This window comes from Ambystoma mexicanum, chromosome 5p, assembly GCF_040938575.1.
Source record: "Ambystoma mexicanum isolate Mex_15411 chromosome 5p, UKY_AmexF1_1, whole genome shotgun sequence".
NCBI lineage: Eukaryota > Metazoa > Chordata > Amphibia > Caudata > Ambystomatidae > Ambystoma > Ambystoma mexicanum.
Genome location: NC_090930.1, coordinates 985,875,181 through 985,895,389, shown reverse-complemented (window position 1 = coordinate 985,895,389; position 20,209 = coordinate 985,875,181). Strand labels below are relative to the sequence as shown.

Below are 20,209 nucleotides of genomic sequence, written 5' to 3'. Positions count from 1 at the left end.
CTGGAAGGCGGTCCTGGGCTTTCCAAAGTCAACTTCAATGGCATCCATCCGAAGAGAACTGGGGCTAGTGTCACTCGCTTCTATGGTCGACCAAAGCGCCATGAGATTCTACAGAAAAGTTATCCTGGCGGACACGTTACCCGCATATAACATCATCAAAGAAGAACTGGAAGGCGGCAAATGTAAAGCACTTAATAAATGGGTTGAAAACAGAAAAGAGAAGCTTTCCGAAATAGTATACACATAAAAAGATCTAAAAGAAAATCCGGATCGAATTAAACAAAAAATGGAAGAAATGGACTGGATTCATACGATCGAGAAAGCAGTAGAGAACAAACTCTTAACCCATCTTCCCCCTACGTTCAACAAATTGAAAAAGCCGCTAAATTACTGCACCAAATTTCTGGAAAAAAGGAAAAGAATTCTTTTTATGAAAGCAAGATTAAATTTACTGCTAACACAGGAAATTCTAACAATCCGGGGAGTTACGGGCAAAAAGGGGTGCCGTCTATGCAAAAAGACGGTGGTGGTGGAAACCCTAAAACACCTGGTTATAGAATGCCCCAACACCAAATCCAATAGATCTACCTACCTCTTACCAATGATCTCGAATCCATGGATGATGCAAGAAGAAGATCTATGGAACAGACTTATATCTGGAGAAACTACCAGATGGACGGTGGCCATGGTGAACATAATCGAACTAACATTCCGGAAGATCAGTGACGCAACATCCTTCTCATCGCCTACTTAGAAAATTGTAATGGACTGGTTTGTCACGTTAGTCATGGTTATTATCTGGCCAGCTTAGAGGTATCGGTAGATCTGGAGGAAGACCTATGCGAAAACTGAGATGCGGACGACTCAACAGTAATAGGATCTTTGATAAAATTGAGGTATGCCCTGAATATATGTAAAAAAAAAAAGGGTTTTCTTGAAGAATAAAAGCTCCAGGTCACAGATGGGGGTTTGGCCTAAAGGCTGTTTGGAAAAGGTTTCTTTATTTTCCCTATTGGGGGAACAGTCACATGGAAATAGGCCATTCGGGTATTGGGTATCAGGGGGTTTTCCTCATGGGCAAATGGAGGATACTGCGCCTCATGCAATGAAGCCACAACATTTCCCTCGTAGTTGTCTCCTTCCATGTGACCCTCCCTCGTATAGCCACCCCAAGGGTCAGGATCAGGTAGCGGCTGCCGTCCCCTGGCCACACGGGAGGAGGTTATCGATGGGGAATCCGTAATGACTCCATTGGATTCATCACAGGACCTAACAACAAGGGAGCAAGGGCAATAGTCAGCAATGGATGCATGCATAGTCACCATTAAATGCATACATACATGAGATCGCCTCAGAACTGTGTAGCCTCTCCCAGCTGATTGTTACTGAACTCTTGTTCTCGGCTGGACGGTCTGAGAGAGAGGGAGGTGGGAGAAGAGAATGGAAGTCGTCATCACACAGCCAAACTGTTTGCAAATATGTAGAAATGTAGTAAAAACGAGACTGGACCTCCAAACGCACAGCAAGGATCATTCATTATTTAAATTGTCTAGCCAGAAAAATGTACGTCAAATCAATGCTGTACTTGGAAAAAGGGCATTTGAACTTCTTTACATGTGTTTTGGTTCTGTGATAAGGTGGCACCTGACTAGAAAGAAGTGCTTCAGAGAACTGAATTGGTAACAACTCGCCAGATGCAGCATGCCCCTATGCTCTGTGTAAAAGGCCTATGCCTGCCAGAACCAAACCTTGCCTACCACATTCAAGTCAGGATCTATAGAGCAATAACGGTGGCGAAGTAGCAAACTTCGAGGAAATGGATATGTAGCAACAGACCATACTGTAAAGAATGAACTGATGGAATGTTAAGCCTATGTGCAAAGGAAAAAGTGTTGCATGCAATAAAAAGCACTGGATAGCATACCTGATAAGAGGGTCTTCATATTACATGCACTGAACGTTAACATTTGGACTTGCTTGGTTCACTCTGTAACCTCCCTCCCATACCCCCTCCTTCCTTCCTATCCTGTGAATGTGTGAACAAATATTTAAAAGAAAAAGTTATTTTCCGCCAAATCGTTTTCAAAACGTTTTATTACTGCATATTAACCCCTTCTTAGGAACTCTCAAACGGACTTGTGGGGCCAATACCATGGAATCTTAGACCCAATGGGAACTATAGTAATCCTCAGGAAATAATAATAACAATATTAAGAATTATGAGTGGTGAAATAAATTCACAGAAAAATAAAAGCAAGAACTGTAAAGGTGAAAGCAAGTGAAAGGGACAACAAAACGTCACATGTCTACAAGGAGAATTATGTACATCTTAAAAGGTAAAGTGTAAAACAACATTAATGCGTTGAATTCCTTTTTTGTTTGAATTACGAAAGCCAATGGATAACTGAACAAATGAAAACATACATGATCACCACATGACTTAGAAAACCTCCTGGCAGTTAACCATTTGAAAACAATCGGCTGTAAAGAACTTTATTTAAAAAAGTAACAGAATTACATTTTCTGGGAGAAACGGAAGGCAACTGAAGGAACTGGAGTTATAAGAGCATTTATTTTTAAATGTGAGATATTTTCAAAATGTATTGCTGTTCATAGCATGGGGGGAGGGGCGGAGGAAATATGTATGTCACTTTTTGAGTCTATGGGGGCTGAGGGAGGTAAGTCGATTGAGAGACAGTGAACAAGGGGTTCAAAGTAGGGAAGCAGTAAGAGGGTGTTTAAACCCTTTTTGGCTTGGGGTAAATTATGCAGGACTGTTCTCTGGGATAATATCTAAACATGACTAATACAGGAAAATATTTTGAAGGTTTTCAGTAATTTTCTGTAAGCGACTGATGTGGATGAAAGTCTAATTTCCAGGGGCATGGCGTTCAAGATGCTGCTGTATAGCTAAAGAGAGTCTGGCAGCAGGTGTGTTCGCTTTTGCAGTGAGGCAGGTCCAAATAGGACGTTCTTGGCTTGTGTTGTGCAGGCTCCTTCGGACCTGGCAAGGTTATCTACCAGGGAGTGAAAGCCGGAAGCATGCCATTTGGTATTGTTTCCGGATGATGGTGGAGAGTTGAGAATGTATGATGAAGCCAACCAATTTAGCAGGAGTGGTGAGAATTGGGGTAGATCGAGGTTGGGATCATGGCGTGAGGACAAAATCAGGGCATCTTATTTTCTGTTGGAGTGAAGGACTGCTGGATCCTACAGGTTGCAAGAAAATTGTGAAGCTGAAGTATTTCTGTGGAACAATGCAGGTCTGTTGTGGTCGATCTTAATACACATTTTGTTAATTGTATCCACAAAAAAGTTGCTCATGGCTGTGGACTTTTCTGTGGAACGTGAGTCTGAGGTGCTTGAAGCGGACTAATATAGTGGCAGGCAGCTTTGAATAGAGGGTTCCATTCACTCTAGGTCTTTGTGGTACAGATTAATGTCTGGGCTGCTGAGGTGGAACTATATAGTCTGGTTTGTGTCCTTTAAATTGAGTAGGCATGGTTCTTACTTTGGTGAGGTTTATGGTCACTGACGCACCCCTCATTGGGTTGATTGTCAGTGATCTTTAGAAAAGACACTGAGGTTGATGAGTGAGTGAATTCTTCTTTCTCTCATCCTTCACAGAGTGATTTCATCTGAGAAGTCGTGGTTATGCAACCCACCCTGTTATCATCAAGAGGAGCCAAGTGAGGAAAGGAAGTGATGGTGGCATCCTCCATCTGCTCCACTGCCTTTGTCCCAATGTGAAAGCATCCTTATCGTGCTTGGTACCCTTGGCACTCCACAGGCAGTGGCCATATTGTTTGATAAGATAGACTGGCCAACTGGTGATGTAATTGCCCGGTGACTCTGATCCCGGTAGTAAGGAAGTGACCCCCTGGACATACAAACCTGGGGATGCAACCAAAAGACCCGGCAAGAATAATGAGTTCATTTAAAGGTATGATAATAGCTATTAGGGTAGGGGAAAACCTGCCTCTAGTCCAATATAAACACAACTCAAGTTAAGATGGAAACTCGGACTTAAAGATCTCAGCATTTAGTAAATTGAATATGGTTTCCTGAAAGAAACTATATGCACTGAATAGCAAATCTACATCTGATGTATCATGTTTGTTCCTAACTGGCCCATCAGCTGTTGCACAATGGTGATATTTCAGTGGTAAAAAACAAACAACTACATGCTCTGTCCTTGTTTAGTGCTGGACTTCTCTCGGTTTGAGAGGAATTAGTAGAAAATGGGTATAGGATATTGCAAGGAGCTAGTGCTTGTAAGGTGAAGAGTGTTTTAACTACATTTCTCAAGATGTTACTGTTTGTACACTCACATGAACAATTAACTCTGCTTCGTTTAAACTAATTTCATACTTTATTTTATTTAAATCTGATATATAGACTCCCATAATTTTATCAAATGTGAGGAGATTATGTATCAGAGTTTTTGTCATCTCTGATGATTGCCTACTCCACGTATACCTTTTATAAGTGATGCTAAGCTACTAAAGGAACATGCTACATGATGATGGTGACACATTTTCCATACAGGAGTGGAAAAACAAGAGTCTTTCTTCCATTTCAACGAGCACCCAAACTACTAAGCAGAGCCGTGGTCAAGGAGACATTAAAAGATGGCCAAGTGAATTGGTGGGGAAGTTGAAGAAGTGGGATTCAATGCCAGACGAAAACCGACACTGAAAGGGGTTATTGGGTACATACAGAGGGAGAACCTGGAGAAGAAATGCATTGTGGGATTTGTTGTTCAATTGTTTCTGACGAACAGTACAGTAGCTCTGACAATGCCAAACTAACCAGAGAAGAATTTGCTTGTGGGAGTTGTGGAGCAATTATACCAAAGAGCAGGCACAGAGGCACTAAAAGTCAAGTGCACCAAAGGATAAAATACTTCAAAGACCGAGCAGAGAAGCTACTAAAAAAATGGTTGCTTATTGTAAGTTGTGCATCACTCGATCCAAGGAACCAGTGTAAAGGAGCTAAAAGAGTAGCAAAAACATGTGGATATTGCCGATTGGGAGTTGTAGTACAAATGTTTCAAAGACCTCACTGTACGCCTACAAAGACAAATAAAGCGGAGAAGAGTAATTTATTGAGAGTAGAGATTTCTATGCTTCATCAACTGAGAGCACAAGCAATTGTGAAATCACTGATTAAACACAGAGAAAAAACATTTGTGACATAGCACAGATAAAGTACAGGGAGACCTAAGATACTTTTAATCATAAGAATACGCATTGTGTCACTCGCCAGGATCTGGGTGCTGTCCTCCAACCCCTACCCATTCCATGGCAGCCTCCCACTCTGGAACTTCCTCCCCGGGGTTCCTCGTGTTCCCCTGTCTGAGGCACACAACTGGGCAGAAATAGGGTTTGCAACCACCCGGGATGCCGTTGACCAAGACCACTTTGTTGAATGGGCAGAACTACCGGCAACCCTATGGTGGAAGTCTCCCGCCTGGCTTCAGTACGCAGCCCTTGGTCGTATCCTTAAGAAGAGATATCCCAATTTTCCCATCATCCCCCCCCGATGACCCGATTTTAGCAGAATTAATGAACACCAAAGGGAAGATTTCCAGATTATACTCTCTACTGCAATCTACTACCTCCCCCAAGTTTGATTCACTGAGACACTCTTGGTCCGTGGACCTGGCAACGGAAATGTCTGACCAATGCTGGAAGCAAATGTGTGCCTGCATCTGTCATGCATAGACCACTGCGCGCTGGTTCACGTATTTTTAGTCCAGCTAATGCAGTAAGAAAACATTCGAATCAGAGCGCTACTCGCCACAGTGAATGGAGGTTGCCATGGAAACTACGTGATACGTTGCTAAGGAAGCGCAACGTTCGTTTGGGATCACGGCATTGAACAGGTGACCTGGACTATTTAAACCACGCCTCCACGTTTGTTCAGTGCTTCTGATCGAGCATTCTTTGGCGTTCGGTTTTTGGCCTTTTTCTTGTTCTGATTAAATACACGTTCTTGACCCGGCTTTTTGACTCGACTACTCTTTTGGATCATCCTTGCCTGCTTTGAAAACTTTTGTCTTCTTGGTAACGAACTCTTGCTTTTGTCCCTCGATTACGTCTGGCCTTTTTTCCTCCTGTTCCTGTTCTTGCCCGCTTGGATTTACGACCCGGTTTGTACTTGGCAACTCTCTGGTTTTCCTTCTGTTTGCATTCGGTAAATACTTTATCTCACCTCTGCGTTTTAGAGACTAACCTTGGACACCGTGGGACAGCCGCCGCTGCATCGTGGGACAGCCTCCGCTGCACCGTGGGACAGCCTCCGCTGCACCGTGGGAGAGCCGCCGCTACACCGTGGGACAGCCTCCGCTGCACCGTGGGAGAGCCGCTGCAGTACCGTGGAACAGCCTCCGCTGTGCCTAGGAAGAAGGTCTCACCTGGTAAACTTTCTCCATTGTTATAAGGACGTACCATTGATTTTGCCTTACAGAGAAAGGTCTGGAACATCTATTGGGTTTCCTTTTATCCGTTGTGAAGTCTCTAAACATTAATCAGGTTAGTTTGGAGTAACTCTAGAGAAATTAATTTCTGTACCCATTGTCAGTTGTTCTAATCACATCATTCTTGTTTATTTTCTACAGCCACGAGGTCTCGATGGGAATCCAATCTTCCAGTCAATAGATTGCTTTGTATGTTTATTTGTACATTCAAAGTGATATATTAGCAGGAAGAATTCTTCTTCTACACTACAGGGCCAAGTCCAAGAGGAAGAATTCTAACATAATCAGAAGCCTTATTAAATGGATCCCAACGAGACCCTGGCTAATTTTCTTCAATTAGTGGCAGATCTCAGAACCGACATGGCTAATGCGCATGCCACCACTCAACAACAGATCTTAGAACTACAAACCGCAATACAACCTGTACCCCAAGTAGCACCAGTGATGCCTAATGCTCCAGCCATTGAACCTGCACAGGCGGAAGCCGGCCCGGTGTATATTACATCCCAGTTCCCTCTGGCCCCGCCAGAAAGATTTCATGGAGATCCAAGACAATTTAGGACCTTCTTGAATCAGTGTCGCCTCCATTATTTATGTCGACCCGGTTCATTTCCTGATTCTGCCACTAAAGCTGCGTTTTTGTTGTCACACCTTGGTGGTACTGCCGCAGCGTGGGCTAATCCTCTTTTGGAGGCAGGCAGTCCTTTATTGTTTGACTGCGATGCATTGATGGAGGCCATGGGTAAGGTGTTCGACACCCGATACAAAACTCAAGTTGTGGAACTAGAATTGTTGAATCTACAACAAGGTGATTTGACGCTTCTGGCCTATTTAGCCAAATTTAATCAATTGGCTGCTGAGACGGGGTGGCCTGATGATAAAAAGGCATCACTCTTCTACAAGGGATTATCCGATTCTTTGAAAGACATACTGGCTATGGTACCAGTGGTTCCAGTAACCTTTCCGGAACTACTTGAGCTAGTTCTGCAGATTGATGCTCGTAAAGCTGCTAGAAAAGGGGAGAAGAGGGGTATTGCTTCTGATCTTCAACCTGTTCCTACCCCAGTTACGACTGCGCCTGAACCAATGCAAATAGGAGCAGCTACACGAGGTCCTCTTACTCAAGAAGAGAGAGAACATAGAAAGAAAAACAACTTGTGTTTTTATTGTGGGTCTTCAGAACACCTACTAAAAGCATGTACCAAGAAACCTTCCAAGAAACAGGGAAACTTGAGAGCTCGGCAATGAGAGGAGTCCGATTGCCGAGCATTCATGTTTCTAAGGACTCTACAATCAATCAACCAGTAGCCGCTCCGGTGATATTCCGGTTGCCTCAAGGGCAGATTGTTCATGCCACCGCCATTCTGGATTCTGGTGCTACCGGAAACTATATCGATACCTCTTATGCGGAAAGCTTGGGGTTATCCGTTCTTAAGAAAGAGAACCCTGTAATGGTCAATACTGTTGATGGTTCTACCTTGATATCGGGTATGGTGGTTCAGCAAACCGAAGATCTGATAATGGAAACTATTCACGGACATTCCGAAAACATATATTTTGATCTAATCACTGCTCCGCAGTTCAGGCTTATTTTAGGAATACCATGGCTTCGACTGCATAATCCATCCATTGACTGGCACGCAGGCACTATTGAGTTCTTGTCAGAATACTGTGAGACCAAGTGTCATGATAGGAAGACTCTTATAAATAATCCTTGCCTTCCATTGACGGATACAGCCACTACTATTGGAGCTGTAGTATCAGGGGAATTACCTATGGAATATTCCGGCTTTCAGGATGTGTTCGATGAAGGGGGTGGTACTGTTTTACCCCCTCACAGACCATATGATTGCCCCATTGATTTGGTTCCTGGGGCTAAGATCCCATCAGGAAGGATCTACTCCCTAACCCACAAGGAAGACGTCATTCTTAAAGAATATATTGATCAGGCTCTCAAATCAGGTTTCATTTGTCCTTCACGTTCACCTGCAGCCACCCCATTATTTTTTGTACCCAAGAAGGAGGGAGACCTCCGCCCATGTATAGACTATAGGGCCCTTAACGCCATCACGGTGCGCAATCAGTATCCCATACCACTTATTTCTGTACTCTTGGATCAGTTGGGATCATCCGTAATCTTTACAAAATTGGATCTCCGTGGGGCTTACAATTTAGTAAGACTCCGTAGCGGAGACGAATGGAAAACAGCCTTCAAAACCAAGTACGGCTTATTTGAATATAGAGTCATGCCATTTGGGCTTTCTAATGCACCTGCTACTTTTCAATACTTCATTAACGATGTCTTCCATGACATGATGGACCAATTTGTAGTGGTTTATCTGGATGATATCTTAATCTATTCTGCATCCTATGATCTCCACGTGGTTCATGTTACTCGTGTCCTTCAGAGGCTACGTGATAACTGTTTGTATGCGAAATTAGAGAAATGTATCTTTCATGCTACAGAAGGCGAGTTCTTGGGGTATGAGATATCCGGTAAAGGTGTACAAATGAGTACCTCTAAGGTCAAGGTAGTTTTGGACTGGCCAGTACCCACGACGTTGAAGGCATTACAGTCATTTTTAGGCTTCGCTAATTTTTACAGGAGATTCATCAAAGATTTCTCATCCTTGGTTGCTCCGCTGACCGCGTTGACTAGCAGCAAAGTAGCATTCCTTTGGGATAAAGTTTGTGATCAAGCTTTTCAAAGTCTTAAATCAGCGTTTACCAGCGCACCGGTACTACAACACCCAAATCCTAAATTACCATTTGTGGTAGAAGCTGATGCATCTAACATCGCTCTTGGTGCCATTCTGTCTCAAGTATGTCCGGAAACTGGAGGATTGCATCCAGTGGCCTTCCATTCAAGAAAACTTACCCCTTATGAAAGGAATTATACTATCACAGAAAGGGAATTGCTAGCAGTACGTGACTCGTTTTTGACTTGGCGACATCATTTACTGGGGTCAGCCTTTCCAATTCAGGTATTCACTGATCATAAAAATCTGGTAGCCTTACAATCCGTAAAGTGCTCCACGGCCCGACATGCTAGGTGGCATGAATTCTTTTCCATGTTTGATTTCACCATTACATATCGACCCGGTTCCTTGCACACTAAAGCGGATGCACTCTCACGTATACATGGGGATTCATCTCCCCCGAGATCAGACGGTCCGCTTCTCTTACCACATCAGGTGATTTGTGGGTGTACTCTCCAGTCTTCTCTCTGTAATGAGTTAAGTGAATGGGTAAAGACCCACCCCACAGACATTACGGAACTTAACCTCAACATAGTAGAGGGTTTACCCCATATCAACGGTTTATTGTTCCTTCCGGATGAGGGTAGCAGGAAGAAAGCTATCCAATGGTGTCATGATGCCAAGTTGGCTGCTCACCCGGGTAACAAGAAGACCGTTGATCTTCTATAGCGTTGGTGCTGGTGGCCCTCTATGTTAAAGGATGTGGCCGTTCATATTGCTCATTGCTATATATGCGCCCAGTGCAAGACCTCAAATTCCAAACCTGTTGGACTTCTACAGACCATGCCGATTCCAGATTATCCTTGGTACATGATTTCAATGGATTTTGTGGTAGAATTGCCTCCGGTCTGTGGTTATGACACCATATGGGTGGTCATCGACTATTTCACCAAGATGGCTCTTTTTGTACCTTGTCGAGGTGTTCCTTCTGCCCCACAGTTGGCAGATCTGTTTCTCAGGAAAGTCTTTCGTCGTTTTGGGCTACCGTCTGTTATCATCACGGATAGAGGTTCCCAATTCACTTCTCATTTCTGGAAGTCGCTCACTGCCTCTTTTGGCATCAATGATCGATATTCCACTGCTTACCATCCTCAAACAGACGGACTGACGGAACGTCTCAACTCCACCATGGAACAATATCTCCGTTGCCTTACGCACCAGTATCAAGACAATTGGTTGTCATTACTCCCTATGGCGGAATTCGCCTATAACAACTCTTTGCATACATCGACGCATTCCTCCCCGTTTTTTGCTATGTTCGGCAGACACCATAGATCATTGCCTGCTTCTCCTGTCCTGCCCGCACACCATCCGGCGGCATCGTCCTGCATTCAACACATGTGTTTAGTGCATCGACGGGTGAAAGAACATTTGGAGACGGCGCAGATTAACACTAAGAGGTTCGCAGATGCCCATCGTTCTCCGGCTCCCGCTTACTTAGTAGGCGATAAGGTCTGGTTATCCACCAAGAATCTGCGGATACCTGGAGGGAGGAAGTTTCTTCCGCGTTTTATAGGACCATATGTTGTTACGGCGGTGATTAATCCTGTGGTAGTGCGTTTATCTTTACCTGCAAAGTGGAAAGTGCATCCAGTGTTTCATATTTCCCTTGTCAAACCTTTTTTACCGGATACTGCCCTTCCTTCTCGTCCTCCTCCACTCATGGTGCAAGGGGAAGAGGAGTACGTGGTTCGTAAGGTTTTGGACACCAAGGTTTCCAGAGGGGTCAGGATGTATTATGTGGATTGGGAGGGTTATGGTCCGGAAGAGAGGACCTGGGAGCCTGTCCAGAACATTCATGCTCCCCGTTTGATCTCCGATTTTTGGGCCTCAAGGAAACGGGGTCGTTCATTAGGGAAGGGTACTGTCATGCATAGACCACTGCGCGCTGGTTCACGCATTTTTAGTCCAGCTAATGCAGTAAGAAAACATTCGAATCAGAGCGCTACTCGCCACAGTGAATGGAGGTTGCCATGGAAACTACGTGATACGTTGCTGAGGAAACGCAACGTTCGTTTGGGATCACGGCATTGAACAGGTGACCTGGACTATTTAAACCACGCCTCCACGTTTGTTCAGTGCTTCTGATCGAGCATTCTTTGGCGTTCGGTTTTTGGCCTTTTTCTTGTTCTGATTAAATACACGTTCTTGACCCGGCTTTTTGACTCGACTACTCTTTTGGATCATCCTTGCCTGCTTTGAAAACTTTTGTCTTCTTGGTAACGAACTCTTGCTTTTGTCCCTCGATTACGTCTGGCCTTTTTTCCTCCTGTTCCTGTTCTTGCTCGCTTGGATTTACGACCCGGTTTGTACTTGGCAACTCTCTGGTTTTCCTTCTGTTGTTTGCATTCGGTAAATACTTTATCTCACCTCTGCGTTTTAGAGACTAACCTTGGACACCGTGGGACAGCCGCCGCTGCATCGTGGGACAGCCTCCGCTGCACCGTGGGACAGCCTCCGCTGCACCGTGGGACAGCCTCTGCTGCACCGTGGGAGAGCCGCCGCTAACCGTGGGACAGCCTCCGCTGCACCGTGGGACAGCCTCCGCTGCAGTACCGTGGAACAGCCTCCGCTGTGCCTAGGAAGAAGGTCTCACCTGGTAAACTTTCTCCATTGTTATAAGGACGTACCATTGATTTTGCCTTACAGAGAAAGGTCTGGAACATCTATTGGGTTTCCTTTTATCTGTTGTGAAGTCTCTAAACATTAATCAGGTTAGTTTGGAGTAACTCTAGAGAAATTAATTTCTGTACCCATTGTCAGTTGTTCTAATCACATCATTCTTGTTTATTTTCTACAGCCACGAGGTCTCGATGGGAATCCAATCTTCCAGTCAATAGATTGCTTTGTATGTTTATTTGTACATTCAAAGTGATATATTAGCAGGAAGAATTCTTCTACACTACAGGGCCAAGTCCAAGAGGAAGAATTCTAACAGCATCCACGAGGTGTCATTCAACTCTCGCTTTAAATTAATCCAATTTAAAATACTGCATCAATATCACTACACCCCACTTCGATTACATCGAATGTTGCCCGACTACTCTCCCTGTTGCCCCAGGTGTAGGTCCCATGATGCAACCTATATTCATATGATCAGGGCATGCCCCTACCATACACAATTCTGGTCAGACGTCTGCTCCCCGACCTCATCTATCGTAGACCACAAATTCTCCCCCTCCCCCTCAAAGTGCCTCTTCCATTACTTCCCAGGTCTCCATCGAGACTCTCGAAGACTCGCTGGGTTGTGTATGCTACTGGCAGTGCGATGCATCGTGTTGCTCTGGCTCCGACCCCTGGCGCCTGCACATGCGCAATGGCTTTCTACCATCACCTGGGCCTCCGACATGGAAGAGGCATGGACGTCTCAAATGCACCCGATATCGAGGCCAAAGACATATGGCCCCGTTTCCGTTCTTATCTTGCATCCTTGCCTGCCAAGTCAGATGTCTCTACATCTGGGCAACCCTCCCCTCACAGTAGCCCCTCTTAGACATTCATCTTACCTGCCATGTAATGTATCCCTGGTGATGTACCCTCATATTGACTCTTCACTGGTCTCATATTACTGTTATGCACTGTCTGTTTATCCTAACGATGTAACCAATATTTTATGTTACACTGCCTGCCCTTCATTTGTTCCACGAAGCACAATAAAATAACGTTTTTAAAAAAAAGAATACACATTGTGTGAGATGGTCACTTATCGCTGGGAGTCCAAATCTCTGAAGTACATAGGTTTTTTTCCCATTCATCAAGTTAACTATTCCGGGCTACTTGAATCGACTCAGCATAATGATCTTAGGGGGAAGAGGGGTTTTTGCAACTTAGATGGAGGGGGATCTCCATCAGTAAAGTTAATTTTCTATAGAGACTGGTATGCATATTTCAAAACTTCAGACAGGCGATCCATACCGCTGAAGCATGCCTCTTACAACAACACAATCTCCAAGTCATGCTCTTGCTCCTGTAAGGAACTCATGGTGGCAACACAAAAGACAGAGACAAGAGATCACAGTTCAAGGGTTATTGAACTTTATAATGGGTGAGATAAATGCCTAATCTAAACCTAAATCTAAGATGGGAGCAAGCTACGGCCATCAACTAATAACATGACAGTCCTAGTGGATTTTAAACTAAAAAGGGCCTATACTAAAAAAGCTATTGCCAATCCTTACTACTAAATTACAAAGAGAGTGTGGGATAATGTTCACCAGAAAAATAAGAGGTGTTCACAAAGTCAGGATGGTATGGCTAGGTCTCCCTTCCCCACGTTTTAAGTACAGGGCAAGGAGGAACTCTCAAGCAGAGCACGTTTCTTTGGCCTCGTCAGCACGAGGTTCTCAGTTCAAGATCAACACTATTAAAACCTTCAGAGGCTAAGTCTCTTTCCTGAAAATGTCTCTTGCGGTAGAAGGCTTGCTGATTCAAAGTAACAAACAAAAGGTTCCTTTGGTACGCCCGTACCTTGGGTGAATGCTCTTCGCCCCTTGGATCTCCCTCCGCCGGGCTCGGATCCTCCTTGCAAAAATGGGCCTCACTCCGTCGGGTTCACCACGGCCTTTCTTTAACACAGTTCATGTATTGCTCCTTTACATCAGAAGGCAGGGGTTTCCTTCTCCTAGCTTTCTTTCAGCATCCCTCTGTGGGGTTCACACTTGCCTTTTTCTAAGTTCACAATCCAATTGGAAAGTGGGGTCCCCTTCTCCAAACTTACCTCTGGCAACGGGTCAGAGATTTTCAATTGTACAAGGGATTTGATGTAACACTTGTAGGACCACTCTGACGCCTCACACTACCTTTCCCTAGAGCTTCTGGTTCTTGTAGTTTCAAAGAACAGGTACCTCTGCACCTGGACCGCAACTGGGCTTTCTTTAAAGTTCAAACACATACACAAGTTCTTTCTCTTTTGGATTTCTTGTGTTCAAATGTTGCTACTGGCAACATTGGGCTCAACACAGTTTGGTTTACGATCAGCTTCCTCCGACTCACCAGCTGTGCTGAACCAGAAGGCTTCTTTGTTCTTGGGAGTCAAGAATAGTACCATGGTACCTACCTTGCCTCTCCACCTGTGTTATCAAAGCGGGAGGCCCCCCCATGTACCACTGACATCTGCTGCTCTGCACGCCAGCTGTAATTCCAGGTCTTATGCTTTCCCTTTCGGAGGCTTTGCAGGTCTGAGGTGAAAAGTGCAAGGGCAATTCCCCCTTCGTTGTCCTTCCAGGTATCACCACCTTTCTTCTCCGTTTGAACTGCTGGTTTAGTGTAGCTGTCTCCTCGTGCACTCGTCTATGCTCGAAGTGTGCTTTCGTGCTCTGCCTTTTATCTCTGTGGGGAAGGTAAAGGACTGTCAGGTGTGCATGGTTATTGTCAATTTCCTGACTCTTCCTGACCCATGTGTTGGGACATGTCAGGTAAACGGCTCGGGTGTTAATCCGTAGCTGTTAGCATGTAAGAAAGTGTTTGTGTGGGAAAAGTGGGGGTTAGAGCTTCTAAATATCCTACAGGGTAAGATGGGGAAAAGGTGTTACATGAAAGGGGATACAGTGTCTCAACCCTTGGTGTCCCACTTCCACTCCCGTATATCCCCTCGCCCAGGTGGTCCTCCCCCACTGGTCCACCCCCGGAACTGGATCCAAAAGTGATGGCCGTGTCTTGGCCACCTGGACGCCAGATCTCCGGGGACTAGCGGATGAGACACCTTCAGGTTTCTCACATACCCTTCCTCCATGTGATGTAGCCGCATCTGCTTCCAGGGGAACCGGGACAAGAAATCTACATTCCCCTGGTCTTTTCCTTTCTGGTGTTCCACCGTGAAACAATAGGGCTGCAGGTCTAGAAACCGTTGCATGACACGTGGGTTTGAGTCTTTGCGTTGGCTAATCCAAACTAGGGGAGAATTACTGGTGACTATTGTAAACTTTCTTCCTAAGAGGTAGTATCTCAGGTGGGTAATGGCCCACATGATGGTAAGGGCCTCTAATTCCAGGACAGAGTAATTTCTTTCACGTGGTGAGAGTTTGCGGCACGTAAAGAGAATGGGATGTTCTAATCCGTCGCAGGCTTGAGATAGGACTGCTCCTAAGCCTGTAAGGGAGGCGTCCGTCTGCAATATAAATCTTTGATGATATCTACTACCTTCGGGATTGGGTTTTGGCACAGAGTTTGCTTTAAATTGTTATAACATATGTCATCCTCTTCAGACCAATGAAGTTTCTGGGGTTCAGCTTTCTTAAGTTTATCGGTCAACCGCGCTGTTTTGTCCGGAAAATTTGGGATAAACCTACAGTAATATCTTGTTAAACCTAGAAGACTCTCAAATCCCTTTTAGTTTTGGTGAAGGTGCATCTAGGACGAGTCTCACTTTCTCATGTTGGGGCTGTACGTTCCTGTTCCCTACAAAAACAAAAAAAAGATATTTCAAGCCTGATTGTGCCAATCTGCATTTAGATGGATTAGCAGTTAGGCCGGCTTGTCTGTTGACTCATAATAGTATGAATGTGGAAAAGGTGGCCTTCGCAGGTTTTACTATAAATGACAATATTGTCAATGTAAGCTCCACAGAAGTCGGAATAGGGGCGTAGGATTTTATCCATTAGGCGTTGGAAAGTGGCTCCTGCGTTGTGTAAGCCAAAAGGGAGGACTTTGAATTGAAACAGTTCTAAGGGTATTGAAAATAATGTCTTTTCTTTGTCTGGCCCATATACTGGTACCTGCCAGTATCTTTTTGTTAAGTCTATGGTGGATAGAAAGGTGGCGGCGCTGAGTTTATAAATTAGGTCATCGATGCATGGCATCGAAATCGGATATTGTGTTGATCTGACGGAAATCTATACAGAACCTCCAGGAACAGTCTGGTTTATTGACCAATACGGAGAGGACCATGGGCTCGATGACGGCTTGATGATATTAGCTTGCAGCATTTTGCATCTTCCTTGACCACTATCTGTTTACGGGCCTCCGGGAGTTTATAGGGTTTTAAATGGACCACTTTTCCCTTAGGTGTTCTAATATAGTGGCAAATGCCTTTGATTCTTCCTAGATTGTCTCAAAATACATCGGGGAAGGATGTGATTACATCCTTTAGATCTTCTTGTTTTTGGATAGGCGACTCACGAGGAATTAGTACAAAGTTGTATTTATCTTCTGGAACCAAACAAGAAAGTACTTTGGCATGGGTGGCCAACGGGTTCTTTTTCCACGCCTTTAGGAGATTCATGTGATATAAATAGAACTTCTGTTTTTGGTCCGGTTGGGCTACTTTATAAGTGCAGGTTCCAGTTGGTTCTACTATTTCATAGGGCCCATGCCACTTCAATACAAGCTTATTTTCTGAGGTGGGTAATAGGACTAATATTTTTTGTCCTATAGAAAACGATCTTAAGCTTACTTTCTTATCGTAGTTGGATTTTTGTTGACTTTGGGCCTTTTCCATATGAGTGCTGACAAGTTTCATATGTTCTCACATTCGGATAGCAGTTTGCGAGATGGGAATGAGTGCCTCTACTCATTCCTCCCAGGTTCCTGTGAGAAACTCGTGGTGACACAAGACAGAAACAAGTGATCACAGTTCAAAGAGGTTTATGGAACAATGAAAATGGTAGGCGAGTTGGAAAAACACCTATTCTAAACCTAAATCTAAGATAGGGACAAGTGTCGACCGAACAATGAAAATAAGGCAGTTCTAGTGATCTCAACTCAAATAAAAAGGCACATACTAAGAAAACCTATTGCCAATTCCTTACGCTAAATACAAAGGGTGTAGGGTTAAGATTTAAGAAATAAAGAAAGAAGTGTTCTCAAATAATAAGTCAGGATGCGGGGGCTTGGGTCTACCTTCCCCATGTTTTCAGCACGGGGTAAGGTTGGAGCTTGGAACGCAGTATGGTCTTGGGCTTCACCAGCATGAGACGACAGTTCCAATGGTAGTTCTCAAGACGTCGATGGCCAAGTCTCGTTTCCTTAGAAAGTCTCTTGCCTTCGGGTCTAAAGTGTTCAAACAATAAAACAAAAGTTCCTTTACCAAAAGAAAGTTTGTTTCCAAAACTCAATGTGGGTGATGGATTCACCCCAGTATCCCCCTCTTCTGGACTGACCCATGTCAATTATAATCCAAAGTTTCAAAGAGGGTGATGATTCTACCCTATGGTATTTCACAATTACTGTAGGGTGATGACTTCACCCCTGGGTCCCCCACTTCTGGGCTGACCCTTTCCCGATTGTACTGATCACAGTTACTTTATCAAAACAACTTTGGGATTCACGTTCCTTTATATCTTATTCTTTTCGTATTAACTTTGGGTGATAGCTTAACTTCTTGGATCTTCCTGGCTCGGGCACGGATCACTCTTGATTGCCAACATCTAGGTGATTACTTCACCCCTGGATCTCCCTTGTTCAGGCTCTGACCTTTTCTCGACTGTCAGTGTTGGGTTTAGCTGCACCCCAGATTTATTTGTGTATTTATAATGCGCCGGCAGCCCGCAGGCATGGGGGGTTGGGGCACACATAGACACAGTGAACTAAAAATGTAAGACAAGACACAGCGAGTTCGCATAAACAGAGGAGTAGAAAATGCAGCTAACTAAAATGGAGAGTATTCAGATTTCTGCTCAAGGTTTTAAGATCTGGTTCTAGCCTGAACGCAAGCGGTAGAATATTCCATAAACCGTCCGCCTTTGCAGGAAATGAGCTGCCAAGACCATTGGTACGTTTCATTGACAGGACCTGTAATGATGCTAGGCTGGAAGAGTGAAATGCTCTCTCGTGGGTTGGTATAGAGTAGCCAAGGGTTTGAGATACTCCGGTATTTTGCCATGAAGGCATCTATGGACCAGGGTGCCTACTTTGAAGTTAATCCGTTCCACGATGGGTAACCAGTGGAGTTTTCTTCTGTGATATCAGATGTGTAATCTTCTATGGGTGTTGGTCACAATTCGGACCACGTCGTTCTGGATCACCTGGCATCTCTTGAGGTTGGATGCGGTAGCTCTGCTGAGTAAGGATTTACAATAATCCAATCTAGTCAGAATGGTAGCTTGTGCGATGGTAGCACTGTTTCTCTCTGAGATATAAGGACAGATGTTTTTAAGGAGGCGTAGGTGGTAATTACATGTCTGGTTCAAATGATTAATGTGAGCATCTGCATTTAAGGAGGCCAACAGCTGTACCCCTAGTGTTTTTAACCTTATGTTGGGTTTTTATTACATTGTTTTTTAGTGAGAAGCTACTATAGTTTGTACTCAATTTGTTCTGGACCTGATTGGATCCAAACATCATCAACTCTGTTTTGTTGCCATTTAAGCACAGCCAGTTCTCCGACATCCAGCTGTCAATGTGTTCATAGATATTGTACAAGGTTCTAGAGTCAGTGGCATAATTCCCGGTAAGTTCCAGGATAGTCTGGGTATTGTTGGCGTAGTTAGTAAAAGCGACCCCGAGCTTGTCGAGAAGTGCACAGAATGATCTGATGTAGAGGTTAAAGAGCACAGGCGAGATGGACGCACCATGTGGCACTCAACATCAGATGGTAGCAGAGGAGGAGTGAGCAGGACCCCACTGTATTCTAGATTCTTGGCAAGAGAGAAAGGAGTGGAGCCAGGTCACAGCGTCCTTGGCACACTGGCACAAATCTTTTAGATTGTTGAGAAGATGATCATGGTCAATGAGATCGAAAGCCGCGGAGAGATCTTACGAGATCAACATCCTGGCCTTGCCTCGTTCCATGATCGCCAGCATTTGAGTCTGCAGATCGACGAGTGCGGTTTCTGTGCTGTATGATGGTCGACAGACAGATTGTCGATAGTGTAGAATGCTGTGAAACTCCACAAACATTTGAAGCTGGGAGGTGACACATTTGTCAAGATTCTTCCAAAGAAATTGGCAGTTTGTGATTGGTCTCAGGTTATTAGGCTCTCTGGGATCAATATTAGGTTTCTTTGGAATTGGAGCGACTGTAACTGTTTTGATACTGTTCGGTACATTATTTTCCTTAAATGATGCGTTGACTAAAAGTGTCAAAAGGGGAACAAAGAGATCCTTGTGTTCCAGGATCAGTTTTGGAGGAAGGAGATTATGTGGACGGGAGATAGGGCGGAAAGATGATAACAGGGTAGCCATATTTTGGATCGAGATTTGGGAAAATGAGAATTCTTGGGGTTCAGTACCTTTAGGAAGTGAGTCGACCTGTTTTATAAGAGTGGGATTGCTTTGTTGGGCTGCTATTACCTTGTTTTGGGCGTTTGCAATTTTAACGTCAAAGGCAGCTTGAATTGAGGAGCAGTCCGAGTTGGTTGGTAGGAAACCTAACTGGACTGCCTTAGGATCTTGTAGAGATTTCAGGATTTCAAAAAGCTTCCCGGTGTGGTTAGAGGAAGACTCAATTAGAATGGTAAAGTATTTTTTTTTTAGTTTCTAAAATTAAAGCGTTATATGCTTTATCCGCATCCTTCCAAGACTTCCTGGTGTTGAGGGATCTACCTTGTCTGGGCTTGGACCCATCTTATTGTTTCATATGTACACGGGATTCATGTCCCTTTCTTTATCTTGTATATGGGATTCACTTCCCTTAGGTTTATTCACAATGCAGGATTCACTTCCCTTGCCTTCACGCCAATTCACAAATCAAAGTCTTTTGAATGTACAGGGATTTTGCTCGACCCTCGCATATGACCACTTTGCATTCCTGTGGCAGCCGTTCTATGGCCTTCTAGTTTCTGTAGTTTCTTAATATCGTGTTCAACCACAGTCTCTCGAGTGAGTACCCGCGTGGAGCTGCTTTCCCTCTGCAGCTGGTCTCCCCCTCACACTTTCATCCGTTTTATAAAGTTCATTAGCTTTGTTCAAAACTTGCCACTTTGCGATTCACACTCAACAGAGCCCGTCGTTTATCGATTCTCCCTTCAAATCAGAGTGATGAACCACATGGCTTCTCTCTCTGGAGTCAAGGCCGGTACCACGGGCACAAGAG

At 44.4% G+C, this 20,209-nt stretch overlaps 1 protein-coding gene across 7 annotated transcripts in view; it reads right to left on the bottom strand.

The window, feature by feature from the left end:
* The window catches only part of FARS2 (phenylalanyl-tRNA synthetase 2, mitochondrial), a 2,528,336-nt gene that overhangs the window by 2,020,624 nt on the left and 487,503 nt on the right, over positions 1-20,209 (bottom strand). For 3 of the 7 annotated variants that reach the window (XM_069613456.1, XM_069613453.1, XM_069613458.1), the window contains one exon: positions 1,341-1,412. The exons of the other annotated variants lie outside the window; for them this stretch is intronic. The gene's annotated coding sequence lies outside the window, so the exon portion shown is untranslated. The remainder of the gene's footprint in view (positions 1-1,340; positions 1,413-20,209) is intronic. 7 annotated transcript variants of the gene reach the window in all.